General features: G+C 42.8%; 1 protein-coding gene across 4 annotated transcripts in view; it reads right to left on the reverse strand.

Moving 5' to 3' along the window:
- Positions 1-14377, reverse strand: part of SPACA1 (sperm acrosome associated 1) — a 124379-nt gene extending 110002 nt beyond the window's left edge. Inside the window, exon 1 of one of the 4 annotated variants that reach the window (XM_085543716.1) lies at positions 14139-14377. The gene's annotated coding sequence lies outside the window, so the exon portion shown is untranslated. The remainder of the gene's footprint in view (positions 1-14138) is intronic. The other 3 variants (XM_085543714.1, XM_085543717.1, XM_085543715.1) reach the window with 3 other exon arrangements.
- Positions 14378-20171: the final 5794 nt, after the last annotated feature.

Consider the following 20171-nt stretch of genomic DNA (forward strand, 5'->3'; position numbering starts at 1 on the left):
CAAACCTTCCAGTCTACACTGCAAGCATAACAAATGTTCCTGATTTGTGCTGGTTGTTAAAGAAGTGTAAATTCCATGATAAATTGATGTAGCTCCTGGGATGAATAAAATCAATAATGTAATAACATTGAGTTAATACCAAGCTGACATTGATTGAGAATGAGTGCATCGAATTTGAGGTCTCCTTCCATGCACAAGGAGATACTAGTAAATCAGAGCCAGATCGCCAATTAAACTTTGTTATTTCAGGGCAGAGTAGAATAGAATAATGCATGATGAAGAGAGTATGTTGAGAATAAAATTATTCAGGTGGAAGCTGAGTACTTAGTGAGTCTGTGACTCCTGCACAGGAGCATCTGAAGAAGTCAATAACACTCTCAGAAGGCTTGAGGGATATTATATTTATGATATCTTTTCCTGTGACTATTTGTATACAGAGGCAGCGGGGCTGGGCTAGAAGCAAAAGAACTTTACCTCAAAGAATGGGGCTCCAGTTCACAAATGAGACTTTGCAGTTTATCTCTGATTTAGATATATATTATTGCATTCACTTAGCATGCACGCAAATGGGAAACAAACTGTAAACCAGGTTTAAAGAATATTTCCTTTATTATGATAAATGAAAAGCATTTGCTTTGAGGTGGAGGATCGTAGAATGGCTTAGATTAGAAGGGACCCTAGAAATAATTGAGCTCCAACCCTCTGTCATGCGCAGGGCTGCCACCAACCAGATCAGGGTGCCCACCAAACATGGCCTTGAATGCCTCCAGGGAAGGCAGAATGTCTGAGAGCTCAGGGTGCTGTGTCTCTGCAGCCAACTTTCAGAGCAGTCATGAGGAGGCTGCTGGAGCAGTGCAAAGATAGGACTCACTTGCCCAGAACCAGACCTCGTCTTTCTCACTTCTAGCCCTCTGCTTCAAGAAAACACAAACAAAACTCTCTTTTCCGACAGCTGTAAGACTCACGCATCAGCTGGATGACTTCTCTGATAAAATATTCAGACATCTTTTCAGAGAGATCACAACCTCACCTTCCAAAGAAAATGTCTCCCAGGCAAAGAAATGCTCACTGCCTGCCTCTGTGAGGGGATCCTTCATGCCCAGTGTTTGTGGCAGCCCCAGCCTCTCTGTGATGGCTGTGTTGGGATCTGCACTTCATGGACCACTATGATAAATCATTACTTGACCAAACTTGTCAAATTGGCTTCTGCGCTTACACCTAGATGTACTGGAGTGGAGGTTTTCACAGGATGACCATCTAACCTTGCTTCCATCTGATCCCCAACAAACTTGGTCACCAGCTTCAGTATCAATAGGAGATGAGCCCTACATGCTCCTCCAGGTTTCATGTCAGATATCAGTGTCTTCTTATTGCAGTTCATTGCTGTGTGTACTTCAGAGGCTGATAAGTAATGGGGGAGAGAAGATGTCTGACACGAGTGCCCTTGAAATAAGCTATTCTAACAATATCATGTTGGGATCAAGAAAAGCACATTATCCTCAAGTCTGTGTGAATGAACTGGAGTTATTTGGCAGCTCTGTAACTCATTCAGCTTTTTTATCCTCAGAGTGAAACACCAAACCCATTCATTATAGTTGGCTCCAGGGCTCCTGGGAGCCACCCTGAAAGCTCTCCATCTTCAGCACAGACAGCTAATCTGGACAAATCATTTCAAACAGTTTAAGAAACCATCTGACCACCCCTCCCCCCAAGGAAAATAACTGAAGGTCAGAGGGACATCTTGGTGTGTATCTGTGGAGAATATAAATTGAGTTGTTTATTCCTTCTCTCTGGAGCCTGTGCGAGGTTCAAATTCAGTTTATAAGCTTATCACCAACATTCATTTTATACAGTACCTTAAACATAAACTCCCACTCAGTCCGATCAAAGCTTTTCCAGCGTGAAGCAGTTGAGCCACAATCGGTTCCCTTGTTCAGTTAGCCAAGCCAATGTTCTTAATCAGTATAAAAACATGAGGAGTCAAATGGTGGTTTTTAATAAAATGGGTTTGATCTGCTTCCAAGGAGGTGGCAGAGGTCTGTGGAAAGAAACATTCCTGCCAGTTCCTACAAAATGTGTGCGAGCCTGGCTGCGAGGGACCCTGTGGCTCAGTGATGCCTACACTGATATGAAGGGCGCACCCCCAAGCCCTTTGTCCTAATGCACCTCCAGCCTGAACTCTTTGAGTTTCCTACTCCCCAAAACTCATTTATCTCAGCTCCTTCCACTGGAAAATAATCAAGCCCCTGGGCTTTGCCAGAAATCAAAGAACTATTGCCCCAGTTGTCTCAGTTTCAAAACCTATTGCTTCTTTAGATTCTGTTGCTACTTATTCAGACAAAGCAGCTCTATGCTGAAAGGAAAGTCCACAGCAGCTGTGGATTAGAGACAAGGCGATGTATAGGAAGTGATGCACACAGGACATCCTGGACATTGGCTCAGCTGGTTTAGTGACTGCCAAGGTAACCAAGGAGCACTGCCCCACTGATAGCACACCTGGTCAGAAGCTAATTCCCTCTTTTGAACTTAGTGACACAGAGTTGATTCTTTCAGAGTATGAGAGATGCCCACAGCCCCACAAAGCACAAAGGAAAGAACTTGTCCTGGACTGTTTGAGCCAGGCTGCTGGTCATTCTGAGCATACTGGGAAATAGCTCCCACCAGGGGTCAAGACTTCAATGTAATTTGGAGATGTCACACAGCTGGATCTCTCGGCATCACACAATAGAAGAATGCTGTCCTTCTGTAATTAGAGACCTGATAGTCTCCCAATCTTTTTTAATTTTCTGTGCTACAAATTACATTGTTCCCCAAAATTTCAAACACTGACTGCCAGAAACCATTTTACTGCCACGAGACCAGCTCAGATGTCTGTATCTAAATGGCTAACATAAAGATCATCAGGAAATATTCATGGCACAGAGAGTGAGATCCAGTGGGGAAAACGAGGCTGTAACAAAATAAAATGATTCTTTGGATTAGCTCTGGACTTCAAACACCTAGGGCCCAAAAACTAATGTGAATTAAATTCCAATCTATGCAATTAAGTTACAGTAAGAGGGCAGCAGGGCCATTTTAGATTCATGTGCTGGGAAAAAGAAAAAGAAATAATTAATGGAGATTCACTTTGCATTCATAACATCCTCTTCTCAGTCCTAAAGGCTATCAGCAGAAGTCAGCATTAAAACCAACACAACTGTGATTGTTTGAGCAAGATAGCATACTGACATGACCTATTCACACAGAAAAGTCATCAGCAAACATTTCAGCTTTGAGAACCACTCAAATTTGGCAGGTGGAGCCTTTCCCCTGGAACTCTGCTTAAAACTAAGCATCCTTTGCAGGCATCACTTCTGTTGGATACATCACTGTCCCAAGGAGTTTAATTGCTAAAGCCATAATCTCTTTTTATGGAGGTTCAGGTTGGGTATCAGGAAAAATTTCTTCTCAGAAGGAGTGGTGAGGCATTGGCACAGGCTGCCAAGGGAGATGGCGGAGTCACCGTACCTGGAGGTGTTCAAGAACCATATGGATGAGGCACTGAGGGAGGTGGTTAGCTGGCATGGTGGGGATAGGCTAACAGTTAGAGTTGGTGATCTTAGAGGTCTTTTCCAACCTTAATGATTCTGTCATAATTTGGGCAGATTCCTCTCTTGCTGAGAAGCCACTGGAAGGCAGGAGGGAGATGCTCACACACAGGTTAGTGCAGGGAGCAGACTGATAGGAAGGAACTTCCAACCAGCTAGTTGGAATGGGGAGAAAGAAGGCTTGTAACAGAATATCTACATTTCCATCTACTTATATTTTATAACATATACAGTTTATTCATGTGAAAACATGCAATCATTTTAAAGAACTTGTAATAAAAGACAGGGGAAGTAGCTGAGACATCCTAACCATTTACTGCGCATTCTAAAAATAATTCAGGCAAGCAGGATGACTCCCAAAAAGCCATTATGCTGAGCACTACCCCATTCACAAAATGAAAGCAGGAAGGAGAAAGCAGCTGAAACTGTCAGATATTCCACCCTTTTGAAAATAGGAACAGTTTCTTTGGTTCCTAAAGACAGACTTTTGATCAAATTTTTACGCCCACTTGTCAGAGCCTTAATTTATTAGCCTAGCAATATCCTGTGAGAAATCTCTAGTTCCAGTAACTACATGGATCATCTCCATTTTTGAGATCATCTCTGTATTCTATTTCTGTCTTTATATCACTATCGCTTTCATAAATAGAGCTCAGTACCGGTTCCTGGTTGATTTTCTCTTTTTTTCCCCTCCAAATCTCCAGCAGAGAAAGTGGGATTGGGTAGATACACACGGAAGCAGCCAAATCTCAAACATCTCCCCAGGATGCTGGCTGTCTGCTGGCAATTTGTTCTCTTTTCAACCATGCCACACCATATGTGTATGTCTACAGAAGTTTACATGCAATGTCTACTGTGTATAAGTGTCTAAAGGAAAAGTTAAGCACATCACAAGTGCGAGAAATAGAAATGAAGCAACATTACCTCTCATTTCTGCCTCGCTAACTGACTGTCAAACATGCTGGTTGTACATCCTCCTCTCTTATCACCACACAGTGACATACAACCCAGATTTTCACTCCACAAGCCTGACAACCTTCCCCATACCACTGGACTCCCATCTTGGCACAGTTCATTTCCGTCTTGTTGATCTCATCCAGATTCTTCCTGTTTGCTAACAGATGTATTTTTTGTGTTCAATTATAACAGCCACGCTATGGACTCACTGACAGATATAGGAAAATAATTGGACCAGGAGATTTCTAGGAATAGTACATTTTTCTTGTGCTGCTGAACTGTCTCCCACTGGAATGCTTATGAACAAGGATCTGAAGAACCCATTTGCTATCGTATTTACCAAGCAAGGCGCATCCTGATTCTGGGTAATGAAATCTCCTCATTTACATTACAAAAAATAAAAAGCCAAATGCTTTGTTTGCTCTGTTCCTTGTAATATAAGCAGTTTCATATCCGTGTATATGAAGTATTGCTCATCTGCAAAGATGTTTTTACAGAGTAGTTGTCTCACTGTCATTGAAGAAGACAGCTGACAACAAGGTTCCAGCCTTGCCAACAAGACTTTAAAACGATCAATTTTGACTCACTGTTAAATTTTAGTCACTATATTAGTTGTGCTCTGTGTGAGATAATGACAGGTGTGATCCAGCACCTTTGAGAACAATGAGGGCTTTGCCATCAGCTTCTGAAGGAATAGGATGGAGGGTTCATTCTTTCCTCACTTTTGTTTCTTCCAAGTGAAAAGAACCATGTAGGACAGCAACTGAAATATTTCAGTGTAAAGCCCTGTTTCTTCCAAAACCTTACTGGTCAGTAGTTGGTGACACAGTTAACTAGTGACTTAGTTATCAGTAGGATGATGAGAAAAGTACACAGTGAATGATTTCACCTCTGTTTTACTTCAGCATTTATTGCATGTCCTTTAGCAGCCACTGCCCATTGCTGTCTGAAGCAGGACACCAGACTACATCAGGCTGGACTAGCACAGCAGCCTCTAGCTTTTTGTTTCTCTGTCTCCCAGACTGGATGCAGTATCCATGAGAATACTCACTAGACTGCTCTCTGTTGGCAGCCTCCACAGATCTAACCCCATGCTTGACCCACACTGGTCAAACATGGGAGCGGGCTGCTCAGGGAGATGGTGGAGTCCCCGTCCCTGTAGGTATGAAGAGATGTGTGAAGGTGGCACTAGCAGGATTCGGTAGATCAGGTTGATGGTTGGACTTGATGATCTTGAAGGCTTTTTCCAACCTAGATAATTCCATGATCCATATGTTTGCAGCACTGTACCTTAACCTGCCTTCAGCAGTGCAACTCCAGGCAGTCTTGGGTTGGCCAAGCAAATGAATCTCAGAGAATGCAGTAATGGGATGACACAAAGAAGACAGCAAGGTATAGGAAGTGTCACAACCACCAAAGGATCAGCTGTGGAGTTAGTGCCTACCCAGGCTCTGTCTGTAGGGCTGATGGTTGTTTTCCTCACATTCTGCATGAAGAACAACCTGTCTAATGCATCACAGCCAGAGAAACTTGTGCGCCTGCATTTAAATGTGAACAGAGTGACTTCTCAGTACCAGCTAGAGAATTTGAACACAGCCACATTCCATCATGCACAAATAATTATGCAAGAAGCAAGGGTCACAAGACCTCTGGTGAAAGAAGGCAAAGGAGGCATAGTCTGAGAGAACATAAGGTTCACATCCTAAGAAGTGGATTAGGCTGTGTTTATGTAGTTAGGTGGGTAGTGTGAAATGTGATTCAGATGTTTCCATGAGCATGATCCATATAACTACAAACTGGATAAAGCTGCCAGATTTCTATGCAGCTCAGTTGTGCTTTAGGGAACTGTCCCAAGCCTGATGCTGTGCTGGAGAGGAAGAAGGTGATGTTCACCCCCCCAAGGGAAACTTAGTTTGTCATGCAACAGCACCCATATTTTCCCAAACAAAGGCTGCACCAGCCACTTTGCTAGGAATGGGAAAACCACACCCCATCTACAGAAAATAGAGAGGATTGCAACAAACATGCCTTAAAAAAATGCACAGCTCGTAATGGCTGCAGGCCACAGCAGGCCATTTTCTATCCTTCAATTAGCGATCATCCACATGACTCACCAGTGAGCACTGCAGCAAAGGGACCTGCAATCTGCAAGGGCCATATCTAAGTATTCATTGACAGGACTGGTAGCTCCACTTTTTGGAAGATTACTCAACTTCTCTTTATAAGATCCCATTTTAAGTTTGCTTACAGCTCTGCCAACCTTTTATCAGTTCCAGCTCACGTTTCCAGCCTCATGACTTCATACTGCGCGTAGCTTGTTTGTTGGGTTTGGTGGTTTATTTAGGTTGAGTTTGAAGAAGATATCTTTCTTCCTTCCTTTCTTTCTTTCTTCCTTTCTTTCTTTTCAACTGGTTCAGCTGTTTCTAAGAGTGAGCTTTGTTAAAAAAAAATTGTAAAAAATTATGGCTTTTTTCCTATGTTTTCTTTGTAAGGTGGAGAACTGAAACTTGTCAGGTTAATGGTCCCAGAGCACTAAATTTGACATGAAGTCCACACCAAAGGGACTTCTGGTGGTATCTATATTGCAAGTGAGACCCATTCCAGCCTGCACTAGGTGAGCAGGTGAGGCTGGTCCTTCCTTACAACAGCTACTCCCAGCATGCGCCAGTAGCATGGAAGCATCATATTCTTGCCACTATGAAAGCCAAGGAGTAAAGCTGTTTCAAAAGAGCAAAATGAGTGAAGGCTGAGGAATCTGAGGTGAGCACTGGAGCGGAAGAAGCTGGGGGCACAAGAATGTCTACAACTCAGAAAGTACACTGTGAAAGAGTGACAGAGACCAGACAGCCTCAACCTTTTACAATGATCCCCACTCACACATGGCACCTGCAGACTCTTGGTGCGGTATTACAACAACATCATCATGAACAGGGTCTGGCCATCTCAGAGAGTGATCATTAACTGAAGAAGAAAGCATAGGCATCAGTCTGGGGAAGACAATCTACTGTGGTCACAGAGTGATCCACTTCTTCCTGGCAAGGATGAGAGAATGACCCATGAGCCTATCATTGCTATCTGCCTCTGTCATCAGCTTTCTTATATTTCAGAGAAGCGAGTCCTGACAGTTCATACAAACTAATTTAGAAAAGGCTCTAACTAATTTTGTAAGGTTAATATTTTCCACATGCTCCGGGCAGATACATGAGAATGAGAGGTATGTGGCTGCTCCTCAGACCTGGGAGACTGCTACGCCCGAAAGCCACCATCAATCAATCAATTAGGATTGATTAATTAGAGAAGAGATGAAGGAAAGCATAGATACTATAATCTCGTTTTCTGAACAATGGGTCTGAGTATGCGTAAAGTCCAGGCATTCCTGAGCCATGGCCCTGCAATAGGATGAGGTGTTTGGAGCACGATCAGAGACTGCATGCAGTGGGAATAGCATAGAATCATAGCATGGTTTGGGTTGGAAGAGACTTTTAAGACCCCCCCTGCTGTAGACCAGGATGCTCAAAGCCCCATCCTGCCTGGCCTTGAATGCCTCCAGGGAGAGGGCATCCACTACCTCACTGGGCAACCTGTTTCAGTGTCTCAGCATCCTCACAGTAAAGAATTTCTTCCCAATATCTAGCCTAAACCTACCCTCTCCCAGTTTAAAGTCATTTCTCCTCGTCCTGTCACTACATGTCCTTATAAAAGAGCATCCCACTGCATAGACCATCATTCATATATGGTTGGACTAGATGGATGATCTTGGAGGTCTTTTCCAACCTTGATGGTTTGATGATTCTAGGGGAAGAGGAAAAAAGGATGAGAGTTTCTTCAGTGAAACCAGGCAACTATAAAGAAGGAGTAGTGATAAAAGGGAAGATGTAGTAGGAAAAAAAAAAAAAAAAGATATTTAGATGGTAGTGTTATGTTAATATGTTAAGCAGAGTGAGGATGAGTGACTACCTGTCATGTTCTCACCCACCATCACAACTGACTAAAGCAGGCTACAGATGCAGAAACTAGCCTGTCCTGCCTCCCAGACCTAGTCTCACCTGCACTGTGTCACAGAGGAGGATTATCCAAAAGTCAGGCTGCGATTGGAAAAAAGCACAGAAAAGTTCTCAAGTCCCTCATTGGGGTACATTCTGGACCCCAAACCTGTACAGGGATCAGCCTGGGCAGGTGTTTACAGCACCAGAGGGCACCAGATTGCAAGGAGCAAGTGGTAACTAAGTCCTTGGGACTACAGAGCTGTTGGGGTAAGAGTGGGAGGGCAGAAAGCAAGAAGGGCTGTGTATCATAGGGTGGCCACATCAAGAAGCAAACAGATTTTTTCATTTGCTCTTTCTAACCAATTTGGAATAAATCTCAGGATTTATGGCTCCTGGGATTTCTCCCTCTGCCCTGTCAAATCAAGGAAACGAGGCTACAACATAAATTTATCTCTACCTCTTCTGAACTGGGTGTGCCTATAGAGCCCTTACCCCAACTGTAGCCTTGCACAGAGTGTAAAGTAGTTTGAAGAAAAGGAAACCACCAGAACTACTTCACTTTGCAAGCAGAGTGTAGAAGCCAGAGAAGCTATCAGATGTCAAGGAAAAACTTTCTGCATTGTGCTGCCTCTTGCAGACCCCTCAGCCTTTTGCAAAAGACGCTTTCTGTATACCAGGGACGTTTGCCCCTGAAGCCACTGGCCTCCGTTGTCCTCCTGCCCTCTGTTAGCAATACGCGGTGGCCAGAATGCCCAGAGGTACTGCTGGTGACATACATCTCTGCACCAGTGCCATCACTTCAACCCTGGAAAAATCAGGCTTCCTTTTTCCCCTCTGTGTCCTTGTGCTTCTGAAATTAGATTTCTTTTGATGTAGGGCAATTAACATGAGTCCTCTCCTCAAAAAAGGCACTTTAGTCAGGCTATAGACCTAATTCTTCAGCTGTGTGACAGAGACAAACATTACATCTTTCATACACAGCTCAAAAACAAGTCTTGTGGCTCTAATGGGCTTTTGAAGAGAAGCAGCTGTAGCTCAAGCAGACTCCCAGCCTGCAAAGCACTTGGGGGAAGAGAAAATACCCTACCTGGCAAGATGATTTATGAATGTGTTCAGAGCGAGACTTTCAACTCTTCCCCAACTACACAGCTATCTTCTCTATCTCCTCTACAAAACGTATCATCTAAATCCCCATTTAGCCTCTCGCATGAAGCTTTTTGGTGAGGTCACTTCATTTTTAGCCTTGCGTTTTGTCATAGTAACTGTTCAGAGCAGGGGAAGCCTGCTTTGCAGAGGTCACCTCAGTGTCTGCCAAATTATCTGCTGTAGCTCTGACAGCTCCTTGTTTAAACTCACTTTCTTTTTGCTCTGCTTCACAGTATGCTGGGCCACCAAGGGGGAGAGGATGTGGTTTACCAATCACACCAGAGATTAGAAACACCTTGTTTTGGAACGAAAACTAAGAAACACATGAGGATGCTGCTGAATAGCAACAAGCATTCAGGAAACCTTGATGTGTCATCTTAATCATCTTCCTATTCATGAACACACTTGAAAGATCTCGCAAGGTTATGATAAGGAGTCACTCACCAGCATTACAAAAAGACAAAGAGTTCTGTTTTGTCAAAGCAGCAAGCCTCAACACGCAAACAAGTGCAGTGTGCAGAACACTTTTCACCTCCATGTTCCCATCCAGAACTGTATTTACCCTTGATAAATGATGAACTATGTCCTACAGCTGTGCTGCATATTTCAGTCTAACAAGGGCAGGAGGAAGGTCACGGTGATTCTAGAGCTCTGTCTATGGGGACAGCGGGACTTAGGCTGGATCGCACACCCTGTGCTTCATGCAGCTCAGCCTTGGGCTGTTTCCCTAGGCCCTTGTTTTCCTGAGGACATAGCAGCAGCTTATGTATGCTGCCCTGCAGTTAGACTTGGCTAGGTCATGTGTTTCTCCCTTCTTTTACCAAACACTGTTCTTTTACACACTCCTTAACCTTACTTCAGTTCCTGTTTCTGTGCTGGGTCCATACACCAACACAGAAGTGAAAGCAGCTATTTCTGTTTCTTTCCACTGCTCTGAGCACTGTCTGAGTGCCTGAAAAATGAATAGAGGCTATAGACCGGGCCTCCGGTTCCAGTACAGATCAAAATAGGCCCTTACTGACCCCTGATGCAAAACTTGGAAGGCTTCTCAAGCATGGGTGCTTGCTCTGCTGCCAGCAACGTGTGGCCAGGTCCCAGAGGAGCTGTAGGCTCAGGTGGGGATTAACCTCATCAAGCATGGGCTGTCTAGTGAGTTCAGACCATCATCAAGGCCTCTTCAGCACAGAACTTGAAAAGAAGAAAAAGAAGTTCTTTTCACAGCCACTTTATACCTATTCTGGGCTGGAACAAATTGTTCCTGGAAGGTGCTTCTTTGTCTCCATGGGGAGTGGAGTCCAGCTCTGGCCCGCTGGTAGGCGACCAGATGGCTGGGGTTGGGTGAAGGAATCCAAACCATCTTGAACAGCTATGTTTGTCTGGGTCTTCTGCCAGTCCGTGTGTTGCATCTAGGATTTCCTGGTGCTGTTACTTCCAAGACACCCAGAGAGGTGTTAGGTAGTGTCTCCCCTACAATTAAAGGTATCTAAAGAATTAAGCCCCAAAAGTTCCTTAAACAAGTAGCTCTGTGTGCAGTGCATCTGGCGACTCCTAACCATTTCCTATGGATTTGTTTACAGCTAAATTCTCTGATGCCTAGTAACGTACAAATGCCAATTACAACTTCTCCCACACTCGGGGATCTTATAATGATCAACTCCCACGTAAACTGCCTGATGTCAACCAAGAGTTTTGCCAGGGCCTTTCTGCCAGTGGAGGCGTATGCAGTGTGTTTCTTCTAGAGAGCCAGCTCTTTGCCTGATGGGAATTATCTTAAGAGTTCAGAGATCTGGGTGAGATGGCAGAAATATCCAGTTAGACTTCCGCCAAATGCAGCAACCCTCTTAAAAGCACAGGAAGTGCCTATTCGCCCATTTATACTGTGAAAAATTTAACAATGCAAATGTTTCTTCTTTGTCACAGCTTCCAAAGAAAAATGTTTTTCACCTCTATCATATTTGCCGTTACATCATGCCTTTGGTGGCATGGGCTTGGCATATGGTAGGAAGAAGCAGTTGTTTTTGTTATTTAGATACAGAGCACCTTACAGCATGCAGGTAACTGCTGAGTTGGGTGGAGGTTTCCTAGTGGAAAATTGTGCCTCCCTTCCCAAAGGAAAAAAAAGGAGGTACTTGGAAAGATAAAGGGTAATTCAATCCTTTGTATATTCATATCATAAAACTGAATAAGAAGTAATTACCATATGTGAGGCAACTAGTTCCTACACCCTCTGCAACCTGGATGACATCCTTCTGTGTCATCAAAATAAGAGTTACTTGAATGAAACACCTTATCTCAGTCACCTGAGCTCATACATACAAAAGGAGAAGACTAAAGTCTTCTAAATCACATATATCTGCAAAGAAATGAATTACAAAGGCTGGAGCTCCATTTCTTTCTCCAGAACTATTGGCACAAGGACAGACATGTGATTTTATCCCTAAACAGGGTGTTCCTTAGGCTCTTTGCCAATTTAATGGGCTTATTCATATCCTTCCCTTCCAGATTACCTCAGGGTGATTTACATGTTGGAGGCCTATAAACACTGATGATTCAGTGCATGAAAACCAAAAACACTGTTCAGTGTCTGACAGGGTCCTCACCAGCTTTTGCCCCCAAATTAATTGCTCTTATTGGAACAACCTACCCTATAATCAATCTCTGACATCATCCTAATGCTATATAGATAGAATACAATTAGACTAATGTAATTTCTTTATGTTTCGGAGTTTTCTGTTTTGTTTTGGTTTTGGTGGTGTTTGCTTGTTTTGCTGATGTTTCTGTGTATTCTGTAGGAGCAACCAACAAGAAAAAGTGCCAGATGGGGAGATATAGATGCTCGCAATCACCTTCTTCAATCTACTGGACGTTTGGAAGACAGTCTTCTTTTGGTTTGCCATGAATAAGCCTGTTATGCTAAGCTTTAAAGAGATGCAAACACGAAGGTAAGTTCATTTCCTCTCCTTACAAAGCATAATTTTTCTTACAACAGTTCAATAGCTACTTCATATGGCGCTATTTTGAATGAGCGCATGGGCTCCCATTGAATGGAGAACCAGTTTCCTTCAGGTGTTGAGCCTGAACTCTGTGTCTAGAAAATGTTCTGCAGGACAATTCAGGCCAACTTTACTTCCAGAAGAAAAAAAAAAAAAAAAAAAAAAAAAAGCAAAACAAGCAAAGGTTGTACTCAGAAACAAAGAAGAGGCTGAGAAATGTTTATTTTGTCATTCTGTCGATTAAAACCTTGAACTTCCATGTATTTTTTCTTCATGTAACATGAACAACTTTGATAAAATGCACCAGAAAACTTTACAGAGCTTACTTCTCTACATTTTTAATATATGCTATGCTTGTTTCAGTGCTCTCCCAAGAAATGGACACCTGGTCTCCCTTCCAGGGAAGATTATTTCACATAATCCATATAAGCCCATGCACAAACAGCCCCCATTTCCTCCTTACACTGTATATTCCTGCAGTGTTTTTTTGTAAGAAAATTCCCTACTTCTAAACCAATCCTACTACCAGCTACACTGCCATGAAAGCCAATCTGCCACCCTTCCTGTACACTTCCATTTCTGCTTCTAAAAAGTTCTCCATGCTCAATGCTCATCTCTCATCAGCACTTTTGAATCCATTTCCCATGAAGATCTACATAATATTTTTAAGAGACATCTCTTGCCTCACAAGGGATTCTCATTATTTGGGTACCTGTTTTCCCAACATCTTTGGAATATCAACTGCTAATAAAGTTTGTATTCTTTAATAACAGAGTTTATGCACTTAAATACCTGCCGGAGGATGAACACATCTGCACCACGCCAGCTGAAGTATTTCAAAGTCCAGCATTTTTAAATCAGCACAAATGCCTTAAAACAAGTTTCCCTGTTTGCACTGACAGTTGTGGTTACAGGTGTTACGCACGTACAAGCTCTGCCTAGATATTAAAGCTTGCACACAAACTCATTCATATTTGCATTCACTGACTGTGTTTATCTATGAAAAATCTGCAATACATTTGTCATGCCCACACTGACTTTATATAACATGTTCATGCAGAAGTTCCAAAGCAACATCACAGAATTATTACCATCCACATATGTAAATGCAAGCAAACCACTCCATGAAGCTTTTAATATACAGCATAGGGAGAGCAAGCAGGTAATGAAATGGTGGGAAGAATGAGGGGTGAACACCCTCGAATTAAAGCATATATGTATATAATTTTTTTAAATGGCAGGAATGCTTCACTCCTACTGAATACCTTTAAAACAATTATACCGTATGCAAGCTAGTAAATAAGATTCAGATCTCATAAGAGGTCCATTACAAGACTAGTGTATTTGAGAAGTTGCTTAACAGAGAAATAAGCCCTGTACTCCAGATTCACTGCAGGAAACTGGCAACCCTGAGAACGCCACCTCTTTGATCCACCACGAGAAAAGATAATAAGGGTGCATGTACTCACCCTCCTCTGGTTTTCACTTTCTTCAAGGCAAAGAGTTCTGCTGATTCAGGGCTCCGGCCATGGCCTGAGAGAATGTTGTTCTTACACTCCCTACACATCAAATATCTATTTTTTTTTAAAGTTCTCAAGATTTTCTGGCTCTTTGCTTAATGCAGGCAATTATAGTAGCAGGCATTTCTTTGTTGCTTGTCACTGGAGTATTTTAAGCACTTTGAGTCCAGCGTTTTATACTTTTGTCTGAAGGAGTCAGCTCTGGCCTTCAGCTCTTGTTTTCTTTTTGAAACCTGATTGAACACGGTGTGCTACTCTGAAATCCCCTCAAGGACAGAATGTTTTCTTCTGCCACGATAACTCCTCTTCTGAAGGTCTGCAACATACAACCAAATGCAAAAACATAGTTGTCTCTTTCATTTATTCTCACTAGGATTATCCTCGTGGCCCTTCAGATGACCATGGGCACATTTTCCTTGGGAATGCCCAGGTGGCAGCTACTTACTCACAGCTTATATTGCAACAGGAGCTGACTGCTGCAATAGGTCTGTTCCCTTTCAGTGCCTTCCCTGAAACCCTACAGGTGAGCATGAGCCAGGCAAGCACAGGAATTGCATAGAGAACCTGCTCCTGCTTCCACTGGAGTCAACAGCAAAACAAAACAGCCTAGGAGTCAGAGCTTCCCTTTCTTTACTCTTATTTAAATGTCAACCAGTGTTTTATGTGGTTGTTTATTAAATAATACTAACACAATCATGCCCAAAGGCTCCAATTAGGACTGGAAGTAAGTCGCTGCAGCCGGGATGTGCCAAAACCAGGGAAGGGGCGGCAGGCTGGGAACAAGCTACTCCTAGCATGGCGAGCAGCTCTCCTTGGCTGTGTGTGGGAGTTCAGTGAGACCTAGGCTTCCAGAGTCATGTTTTTAATGTCAAGATATAGGGTAACCGAGAAGGCATGCAAAGAGGTTTTCTTCAAAGTAGTTGAGCCCACAAAGGGAAAAAAGAGAGTATGGAGATGCATATGCTAATTCTGACTAATTAAAGAAAAGCGCTGTACTGGAGCTGTGTAGTCTTTATGAGCTAGTATTAAAACAAAGGGTGATTTGCCTTCCTTTCACAGCAGCGTAACCTTGGCAAAACTCTGCTTGCCACAGCGATGCCACTCCTTACACCAGTAAGAACACAGGATCAGGCCTGGATCCCTCAGGAAGGACTGGGAAGCTGATAATAAAACAAAGGACAAACAGAGGCATGTGGGGAAGGCAACTGAAGGGGGGGAATGAGAACAAGCATGTTGCTCTTGGCAGAAAGCAACAGGCAAAAATTAATTGTGTACTTGGTCTCTTGCTCAGCTTTATTATGAAATGGGATTTATTTTTATTATAGAATATATTTCAGCAGATGAATCTGAGCTGGATATTCTCCGTGGCAGGAGCATGTTTTATAGGAAGATCTACATGTAGACAGTGGGTTTGTTTTGCCAGATCAGACTTAAAATAGAGTGGTGTGAGCTAGAGCCATCAGAAGAAAGTAGGAAGAGGTAAGGCAGGAAGTGATCAGAGGAAAGCTGGGATCAACCACAGTGTGTGGGAGCACACAAATCCCAAATGAAAGCCATGGCAGAACAATCCAGGACCTCCAAATGGGCCTGAAATCAAAGGGAAAAACAGCAGGCACCTGAGGGGCACAGTGGCGATGAAATGCTGCTGCTTAGTGAGGAGATACTACAGGAGAAGTTCATTACAGAACCATGGAATGGCTTGGGTTGGAAGGGACCTTAAGCCCAACCCCTTACTGTGGGCCAGGCTGCCATCCATCAGATCAGGCTGCCCAGGGTTCCAGCCAACCTGGCCTTGATTGAACACCTCCAGGGATGGGGTATCCACAGCTTCTCTGGGCAACCAAAGATTAAAGATTCCCTGGGAGAAACAGGTCCTAGAAATACATGGAAAAAGAAATAATAGCTCAAAAGCAGCTTGCACATGAGGGAGAAAGAGGAACAAAGAGACAAAGAAGATGTCACCACCTCCAGGGTGGTAGAGAAACAATAAGGGATTTCCAGCACAAGAAGTCCTCCACTTGCATTTTGTGAATGGAAAAGATGCACTTAGTTGAGGGGTATTGCACGCAATTGGAAGAGGAGGAAAGAGGTGGAAGTGCAAGAGTGGATTGACGAGAAGCAGAGAAGTGGATGAAGAAGCAGATGTGGAGAGATGACATGGCGCACATCATCTGCCAAACCATCTGATGCAGAAGGGAAGCTGCAGAGGGAGAGGAGGTTTTTTTTTTAAACAAAATGGAGCCTCAGTTGTCACTTTGTCCAGTTTGCTCACCAGCACACTGGCATGGAAGAAAAGCCTGATTGTCACATCTCAGCCCTGAAAAGTTGCATAAGGTCACGGAGGATCTGGGCTCCAGTCCACCCAACAGTTGAGAAGTTGACAACTCTAACCGAGCTTAACTTCAATGGCTCTTAATTCATGGGTTCAGTATTACTCATGTGATTAACATTTGGCCTGTAATTTCTTTCACCATTCCAGTTCAACATATTTTTAGTAGACTTGGCTCTGCTCTCCAGCTAATACGCAGTACCTTGCAACTCCTTTACCAGCATAATCACCGAGGAATGGTTGTCTCACACAGGTGTAATAAAAACTTTAGGAAAAAGTCTTTGTAGAAGAAAAGCACTGTTTTCCTTTCTGCTAAAACACCATGGCAGTTTTCTAAGGTCAAGAGCAAAGCAGAGCTCAGTTTGATGCAGTGTGTCTGTAAAAACCATCAGGGAACCTATTATAAGAAGTTCAAATACTCTTTACAAAGGGAAAAGGAAGGAAAATAACAAAAAGACACAGTGCAGGTGTTGCTTTGTTTTTAAACGTTTGACAGTGTAAGGGTGTGCAGCACACAAGGATGTAGCATTGGTTCTTCAGGTTGCAGTAACATTTCTAGCACCTCATGGAAGCGCCTCCTCAAACCCAATCATCCCAGTGAACTATAATGTAATAGTGTAATTCACAAGAGATGGAAAAGCACATTGTTCCACCCTTTGACAGCTTTGACACCTTCCTGAAATTGCAGAGGCAATTGCAGTAGTCAGAGCTGCAAACATTCACTCACTGTTTCCTAATTATTCTATATCCAGGTCCACACCATTCGTGCTTATACACCAGTGAGTTAAGTAATTTTCCTTTTATAGCCTCAATGCATTGTCCCAAATATAGGTGAACTAACTCAAATGGGTTATTATTGCTTCTCCTCCTTGCAAGTAAAAAGCTGAGTTTCACTGTGACTTTGCTGCCACTTTTTACCACAAATTGATGGCAAGGACATATGGTCATTCAAAGTAACCATACCCTACATCCCTCTTCCTTTAAACATTAAGCCTTAGGTAAAGAACATTTGAAGATTGGGGGTTTATTTTATTTTCACCCACACTACTATTGGAATGGAAGAATGCACTGGAATCTCATGGTTTGGACAGTTGCAAGCCAGTTTAGGTGAGATAACTGCCAGTTCCTATATCATCCTTGTCCCTGCTGCTAACAAAGACCTTAAAATGCTCCTAAATTACCTCCTCCTTCTGCTTCACAGAAAAATCAGAGGCTTCAAGAGTGATTTGGTGGGGCCAGCCATTCACAATCCTTTAGCTTCTTGCAATAAATAAATTTTCCATTTTCCCAGGCACCTTTTCTGGACAAGTTCTGGTTTTAATTAATCTTTCCTGAATGCATACGAGTGGTATGTACAGCCTTTCAGATGAAATATGTGTTTTTAGTGCCTCAATATTGGCAAAGATCATTTTACAGTTATGCTAGAAATACCTTAAATCTAAGAAACATCTCTGCCCTATTGAGGTTACTCCAAGCTGCAGGTTAGTTCATAATTTTTGATACACTTCAGCCATGATAAGTCAGTACTAAATAAGCACAGGTGACCTTCACTGACTCCAGCTTTCGCTTCAGATCCTTTTTATCCTATTCTTTTGCTTGCCATGCGTTTGTACAGCAAAGCAGATTGAGAAACTGGTTCAATTTTTCTTTCGGCTGTTTTCTCCATCTTACAACACCCACTTTAATCCCCATTTTCTCATCCTAACCAACCATTTTTTCCACTTGGCACCACAGAAACACTCCACTCAAGTCCTGACAGAACAACTTTTCTGCATTTTGTTTACACAATCAGCAAACACAGTGACTGTCTGATACGTCAGCAAGAGATCTTTGATACGTACAGCCAAACTGGATTGGAATGGCAGACTACATACACTTTAGGTAGCTTTTCCTCACTCAGGGCAAGATAGAACAAGGCTTAGAGAAGAGCTCAGCTAACTGGAGGTCACATGCTTGTGAGCAAAACCTGTTAATGAGAAATGAGAGACTGTTTAATGGGAGAAACGCGATTAACACAAAAGAAAATAAAAGGACTGCGATGTGAACCCTGCATCAAATGAATGGGATGTTTCAAGGAAAAGGAAGGGGAAGCAGAGTCAAGGTGGAATTAAAGAGAATGAGAGGAAGACAGAGAAAAAGCAGTAGAGGAATGGACCAATAGCAGAAGGAAGGGGAAGAAAAGATAAAGACTAACATTCATGCAACTATATTTTCCCTGCAGTCCCAAAGCAGTACACAAGAGTCGCTTCTTTCCCCCATCTCAGAAATGCAAAGGTCAAAACACTGTCCTACATCTGGACCTGTCCTCTTAGCAGGTGTCATGCTTGAAGTGCAGACCCAATGAAATCTAGCACAGCACTAGCTGTAAACACACTCTCTCATTCCCAGCATTAATAAAATTTGTGGATGGTATTTATTTTTAAAACATGCCTATAACGTATAGTTTAATTTTAAAAGCACCCTATGCAGCACATAATGGGACATTGCAAATTGGTTATATAATAAGTAAGTAGAAGAAAGAACAATATAAACAGTGGTTTGCAGCCTTGACCCTATGGTGTTTCCTGCCACAATGAAAGTAAAAACACATGTTCTCTGACAACCATCAAACACTCTGTCACTGCTGTTGGACATTTTGCTGCCTTAGGGCTTGTCTACATGCAAAGCTACATTGGTTTAGCTGGGTTTAATTTACTGCAAAGGGCTGTATGAATTCTTATTTTGACTTAAATCAGACTTATTTCAGTTTAGTTGAACAAATTAAAGGTCAGATAAAGCCTGAGTAACTGTTGATTAGGACAATCGTGGTTCTGATCAATTGCTTACAATTATAGTTGCTGCCTGTGCTATAGTTGCTTTCTAGTAGCTTATCTTGATGAAGTTTTGCCTGATTCCCCAGACTGTCTTAATTGACTGCAATTGCACCTAAGTGGTTCTCAGGATCTGGTGTCACATGAATTAATGTAAATGAATCTTTCCTCCCACAGAAGGCAGAAATCATATGTGTATGTACACATGAAGTAGATACGTGAGAGAGCATAAATATTAACTGGTAAAATGCTAAAAAGTAATGGAACTTTTTCAATACAGGTTGACCAGCCTGGTGGTGGATGCCTCACCCCCAGAGACACTCAGGGTCAGGTCAGAGGGATGCTGGGTGACCTGATCTAGCTGTAGGTGTCCCTGATCACAGAATGTCAGGGATTGGAAGGGATCATGAATGATCATCTAGTTCAATCCCCCTAGCAGAGCAGGAACACCTAGATTAGGTCACACAGGAATGCACCCATCCAGGCTTTGAATGTCTTCAGAGATGCAGACCCCAAAAGCTCTGGGCAGCACATTCCAGTGTTCTGTTACCTTTACCGTGAAGAAGTTTTTCACATATTTATGTGGAACCTCCTATGTTCCAGCTTGCCCCTTGTCTTATCATTAGATGTCACTGAAAAGAGTCTGGCTCCATCCTCCTGACATTCCCTGGATATGTTTAAGAGCCGTTTGGATGTAGTACTCAGGGATATGATTTAGCAGAGTTAGAGTTAGGGTACTGATTAGGCTGCGGTTGGACTTGATGACCTTCAAGGTCTTTTCCAACCTGGGTAATTCTATGATTAGCCCTTTTTATATTTATAAACGTTTAGAGGTCACTCTTC

The sequence above is a fragment of the Coturnix japonica genome, chromosome 3 (genome assembly GCF_054131305.1).
Source record: "Coturnix japonica strain WE chromosome 3, WE-NBRP24, whole genome shotgun sequence".
Classification (NCBI taxonomy): domain Eukaryota; kingdom Metazoa; phylum Chordata; class Aves; order Galliformes; family Phasianidae; genus Coturnix; species Coturnix japonica.